This window comes from Lethenteron reissneri, chromosome 11, assembly GCF_015708825.2.
Source record: "Lethenteron reissneri isolate LAM-NWPU_2019-01 chromosome 11, ASM1570882v1, whole genome shotgun sequence".
NCBI lineage: Eukaryota > Metazoa > Chordata > Hyperoartia > Petromyzontiformes > Petromyzontidae > Lethenteron > Lethenteron reissneri.
The window spans coordinates 13,297,616-13,303,900 of NC_083789.1; the positions used below are offsets into that span (position 1 = coordinate 13,297,616).

At 57.5% G+C, this 6,285-nt stretch overlaps 1 non-coding gene and 1 pseudogene across 1 annotated transcript; both read left to right on the top strand.

Annotated features, from left to right (window-relative positions):
• Positions 1-3,709: 3,709 nt before the first annotated feature.
• On the top strand, positions 3,710-5,531 carry LOC133341512 (18S ribosomal RNA; annotated as a pseudogene).
• Positions 5,532-5,849: 318 nt separating this feature from the next.
• LOC133341511 (5.8S ribosomal RNA) lies at positions 5,850-6,006 on the top strand. The gene has a single exon (XR_009755049.1). It is a non-coding gene; the product is annotated as a 5.8S ribosomal RNA (ribosomal RNA).
• The last annotated feature ends 279 nt before the right edge of the window (positions 6,007-6,285 follow it).

Below are 6,285 nucleotides of genomic sequence, written 5' to 3' on the forward strand. Positions count from 1 at the left end.
CCCGACAACTACGATTTGCTGCACGGCGAGGGGGCCGCTGATGACGTCAGACTGTCGCTGAGTGACATGCGCAAACAGATCCATGCCCTCGAACCGCACCAAACCGATCACAGCGACGTTGGCGCCGCCAGTGGCCGTGGAAGAAACGGCGGCCCTGTAGATCCGATGTTCCATGACGAGGCCATGGTCAAAATCGGGCCGTGCTTTCTGACCGATGGCCAGTACTGTGTCGCATCGGAAATCGTCGACGTGCCCGGACAGAAGTTGCTCATGATGCACGGCAGTGGTGGCGTTGGGAAGAGCGTCTGCATCCATAAAACCGCCGATGAAATCGCCTCACGCGGCGGCACAACGGCCTGCTGCTGCTACACCGGCGTCGGCGCCTGCCCGCTGCCCCAGGGGCAGACTTTTGCTGCCATGTGGAAGTCCTTCGTCAAGGACCTGAACGCCGGCCAGCTGGTGGACTTGGTTTTCAACGTCATCGGCGGCGACAGTTTGCGCCTCGTCGTCATCGACGAGGTCAGCATGCTGCCTGCTGCCTTCCTCGTACTGTTGGACCAGCGCCTGCGCTCAATGTACAATCCGCGCGTGGTTTTCGGGGGCATCTCCATCCTCCTGGTGGGCGACTTCATACAGCTGCTGGTTACATGCGGCCGCGATTTATATCGCGTCATGCACGGCGCCGTGTCGTCGGAAGACCTGATGGCGCGCTCCCTATTGGATCGATTCTATGTATTCGAGATGACTGAGCAGCTCCGGGCTGCTGGCTGTCCGGATCATTGCCGGCGCCTCCAGGGGATGCGGGCGCTACCGCGGCGTTACCCGTCGGGGACCCGCTGGACAGATGCCGACTGCGCCTTCCGCCCCATCACCGACGACATAATCGATGGCCTGACGGCACCGATTACCAAGACCGAGATCGCCGCAGATCTGGCCTGGCTCACGGAATCCACGTGCCTGACGACAAGCAATCGCGATCGGGCCGTCATCAATGCTGCACGTGCTGTATACTTCGCCGTCGCCACGAGTCGACATGTTCTGCGGTGGCGTCGGCGCCTGAAGCGCGACGTTCCTGTCTCGCTGCAGTCACTGCTCTACCAGGAGTAAGACAATCCCGAGCTGTTCGGGTACTTCGTCGCTGGCTGCCCTGCCCAGATCCTCGACAATGGCAACAGCAACGTCGTCTACAATGTCGAGAATGGCACGCCCTGCACGCTGGTATCCGTCGCGTGGGACAATGCGGACGAACGCCGCGCCACCATCTCCGCCATATATGCTCAAAGCGAAAGCGGCGACGATGGCGTCCGCCGTGTCATTGACGTGCCGATGCCGCCTGACCATATCATCGTCTCCGTGCATGGGGTCGATGTGGCCGCATGGCCGCGTCATCTCAACGTCGCCCTGCGCGATGCTGACGGTGGTGTCGACGCAGTCCACATCCCGATCGGACTGATCAAACGCAAGCCGAAGACGATCGGCAAGGTCACGGTCGCCTACGAGATGCACGCGGTCGACCTGTCATTCGCAATCACCACATGGAAATGCGTACATCATCGCCCTGCTGGAGCCAAGTCGCGCCAGCCCGAATCTGTCATTCGAGTTGCTGTACGTGATGTTCAGCCACGTACGGCAGGCGTGTCGATTCCGTTGTTTTCCTTTGGCGCTCTCGTTCCGGAAGGCGCACCTCAAGACGTTGCGGCCAAATATACATTCGACGAAATGGCGAATGGACATTGGCAAAAACGGCATGTGGCAACCACGTGCGGGACCACAGGCTCGCAAGCCACTCGTCCCACGCGGGAAACGGTCGTGGCCGGAGGGGCCAATGCCGCAAGAGTCTGCTGTGGCGGTGAAGCGGTGGAGGTCCAAACCAAGCCCGCCTCCGCCCTATCCGCTCATCCTGCGCGGAAAACGGTCGCGGCCAGAGGAGCCAGCTCCGACACCGCAAGAGTCTGTTGTGGCAGTGAAGCAGCGATCAAGCCCGCCTCCGCCCGGCGTCACTCCACGTTGTCCGCCCCCTGTCTCGGTCGAACACGTTGTCTTCGTTCCGGGGTACGGAAGGCTCTTCCCGAACGACTTCCGCTGCTTACAACCTGGCCAGTGGTTGAACGACACCATCATCAACCTGTTCAGGCAGTTCTACTGCCTGCCGCGAGCGGCATACGTCCACCTGTTCAACACGTTCTTGTACACAAAGTTCTTGGCGGGCCATCTCGACGACTTGAATTGCGTCTTCGATGGCGTGTCTTCCAGGCCGGTGTGGATCATACCGATTCACGACCAGTCGCACTGGCAGATCTTGGTCATCGTCAACGCCACGTGCCCACCAAGGTCGACTGCCATGCTGTTAGACTCAATGGCTGCGTGTGGGCAGTCGCGCAACGCCAAAAACATCGCGGCCTTCGCCAGCACGGTGGTGGACCGGGTCGTGCGTGCCGAATCGGTGAGCACGCCGGTGGCAATCACCACCGTGGCAATCACCACGGTGCTTGTGCCGCAGCAACCGAACGGCTACGACTGTGGCGGCTACGCCCTACTCAACATCATGCACCTGGTGCGCCATTACGACAACATCGTGGCCGTTCAAGGACCAGGTCAGGTGGATTGGCGCGCGTGGTACACGCAGGAGGCGGCGTCACAGCACAGGCGCGACCTGCTGCAACAGCTACATGAACTTAAAGACCTACACCAATAAATTAACAATCATCATCTGATGCAATAGTAACAGCTACAACTTCCAACACGACTACGGTATTCAACACGGATCGCACGAATGCGCTGTCCAACCAAGTTCCTACCTGCCCAGTCCAAAGGAACGTGTTAAAATGCCCATTCGTCTTGCGTCGCTCACGTTCCCGGAGCTTGGGGTAATGTCTGAGGCCTATCCCCGCCAATTTCTACCGTTTGTCGGGGTGCTGTCTGTAAAAATATAGCATGCACCAAAACGAGAAAATATTTCCATCGCACCTGCACAAGTGTATGGACAATGGCAATGTTCATGTGATGCATAAGTGGTGTGCGTCAGTAGGTTTTGTTTCGCAGGGTTTCCGTGAATGAGCGAGTATCTTGTGCTGTGTGACTCAGCCCGAGGAGCCTCTTCTCCTCCAGAGTGTGTGGGGAAGGCTTGTCCCTTGGATTGTTGCTGCACGGGTTCGCTGCGCTGTTCGGTCTTGTGCCAAGGAAGGCTGCCAACTGCGCGAGAATTAGGGTTGGTTTCAATTGCTTTTGCCGGTCCAGAGAGTAGCGAGCATTGAAAGGCCGCTCTAGAGGTTTTCAGTCGTGTGGGGTCGACCCCTGCTCCTTCCCTCCCACCCCACGTTGGGTGTGTGTGGTGCGCTTACAGCTGCCTCAAAGTGGCTGGCCTTGTGGGAAGCCCTGTGTTTTGTGAGCCTTCAGCACCGCCAGGTTGCCAACCGGAGCATACACCACAACGAGGCCCTCCTTGTGGTGGTTTGTATTGTGTGAAGTCCGTGCCAAAAGGTGTGTTTACATGGTGTGCGGTGGGGGTCCTGTCCGTCCGAATGTGGACGCATGTGGGGACTCTCCTCTGCCTGGGTGCATGCTTGCCTCAGGAGAGCGACTCCTGCCTGGCCCTACTTGGGCAGGTTGGGGCCCGCAAACGCTGTGTGTGAGCCAGGCGAGCCTTTGGGCTGGGTGCCTGGTCACCCATGGCGTGCTTTTGGCGAGTGGAGAGTCGAAAGCCGCCAGCTACCTGGTTGATCCTGCCAGTAGCATATGCTTGTCTCAAAGATTAAGCCATGCATGTCTGCGTGCAAACGGATGTTACAGTGAAACTGCGTATGGCTCATTAAATCAGTTATGGTTCCTTTGATCGCTCGACCGTTGCTTTGATAACTGTAGTAATTCTAGAGCTAATACATGCTGACGAGCGCTGACCTCCGGGGATGCGTGCACTTATTAGACCAAAACCAATCCGGGCTTGCCCGGACGCTTTGGTGACTCTGGATAACCATGTGGGCAAATCGCACGGCCCTGGTGCTGGCGACGTATCTTTCGAATGTCTACCCTATCAACTTACGATGGCAGGCTCCGTGCCTACCATGGTGACCACGGGTAACGGGGAATCAGGGTTCGATTCCGGAGAGGGAGCCTGAGAAACGGCTACCACATCCAAGGAAGGCAGCAGGCGCGCAAATTACCCACTCCCAACTCGGGGAGGTAGTGACGAAAAATAACAATGCAGGACTCTTTCGAGGCCCTGTAATTGAAATGAGTACACTTTAAATCCTTTAACGAGGATCCATTGGAGGGCAAGTCTGGTGCCAGCATCCGCGGTAATTCCAGCTCCAATAGCGTATATTAAAGCTGTTGCAGTTAAAAAGCTCGTAGTTGGATCTTGGGAAGGGGCTTTGCGGTCCGCCGCAAGGTGTGTCACTGCCTGTCCCGGCCCCCACCTCTCGGTGCTCCCCGGATGCTCTTGGTTGAGTGTCCTGTGGGGGTCCGAAGCGTTTACTTTGAGAAAATTGGAGTGTTCAAAGCAGGCCGCACGCCTGATTAGTGCAGCTGGGAATAATGGAATAGGACCTCGGTTATATTTTGTTGGTTTTCGGAACGGAGGCCATGATTAAGAGGGACTGCCGGGGCATTCGTATTGTGCCGTTAGAGGTGAAATTCTTGGATCGGTGCAAGATGAGTGAAAGCGAAAGCATTTGCCAAGAATGTCTTCATTAATCAAGAACGAAAGTTGGAGGTTCGAAGGCGATCAGATACCGCCCTTGTTCAGACCATAAACGATGCCAACTGGCGATCAGGTGGCGTTATTTCCATGACCTGCCTGGCAGCTTGCGGGAAACCAAAGTTTTTGGGTTCCGGGGGAAGTATGGTTGCAAAGCTGAAACTTAAAGGAATTGACGGAAGGGCACCACCAGGAGTGGAGCCTGCGGCTTAATTTGACTCAACACGGGAAAACTCACCCGGCCCAGACACGGAGAGGATTGACAGATTGAGAGCTCTTTCTCGATTCCGTGGGGTGGTGCATGGCCGTTCGTAGTTGGTGGAGCGATTTGTCTGGTTCATTCCGATAACGAACGAGAGTCCGACGTGCTAACTAGCTACGCAGCCCCTGTGCGGTTGGCATTGAGCTTCTTAGAGGGACAAGTGGCTTTCAGCCACACGAGATTGAGTAATAACAGGTCTGTGATGCCCTTAGATGTTCGGGGCCGCACGCGCGCTACACTGAATGGATCAGCATGTGTCTGCCCTTCGCCGGCAGGCGTGGGTAACCCGTTGAAACCCATTCGTGATAGGGATTGGGGATTGGAACTGTTCCCCATGAAGGAGGAATTCCCAGTAAGCGTGAGTCATAAGCTTGCGTTGATTAAGTCCCTGCCCTATGTACACACCGCCCATCACTACTACCGATTGGATGGTTTAGTGAGGTCCTCGGATTGGCCCCGCTGGGGCAGGCGACTGCCCTGGGGGTGCGTTGAGAAGACGATCGAACTTGACTGTCTAGAGGAAGTAAAAGTCGTAACAAGGTTTCCGTAGGTGAACCTGCGGAAGGATCATTACTGGCAATGTGTGAGCTCTCGGTGTCGGCGGAGGAGCGAGGCTGCGGGAGTTGATCCCCCTCCGCTGATGCGAGTGCCGTCCCTCTCTACCCGGCCAGGCAGAGGGGCGAGGGAGGGAGTGCGCTCATCTGGAGACTGACGGTCCAACCCCTGAAAGCGAGTGCCGCTGGTTGCCTGCGGTGCGGGCCCGACGTCTCGCCGGCGTAGGCTGCCTGCCTGGTACCAGTCCCTGCGTTGCGGTGAGGCGGCTGGGGCATGATGAATGTGGCCGGCCTTGTGCGTGTGCGGGAGGAGAAAGGGGGATAGCGAGCCGATGACGACTCTTGGTGGTGGATCACTCGGCTCGTGCGTCGATGAAGAACGCAGCCAGCTGCGAGAAGTAATGTGAATTGCAGGACACATTGATCATCGATACTTCGAATGCACATTGCGGCCCCGGGAGTTCCTTCCCGGGGCCACGCCTGTCTGAGGGTCGCCCGTTTATCAATCGTCCTCCTGCCCAAAGGTGGGTGGTACGCTACTGGGGTGTTGCAGCGTCTCTTGTGTGCTTCGTTCCCCGAAGGAAAGAGATAGCGCACCGATGCACGGCGGTGGGTTGCGCCACACCTGCCGCGCTTCACAGTGTGCAACAGGATAATGAAGCCGGTGGGCGCGTCTTTTTTGCCCCTCGCGCGTGCTCGCGATGTTGTGTGTTTGCGCCGAGCCTCGTGGTGCTTGCGTGTGCGGGCCGGCCCTCAGGTGCTCTCCGTGTCGC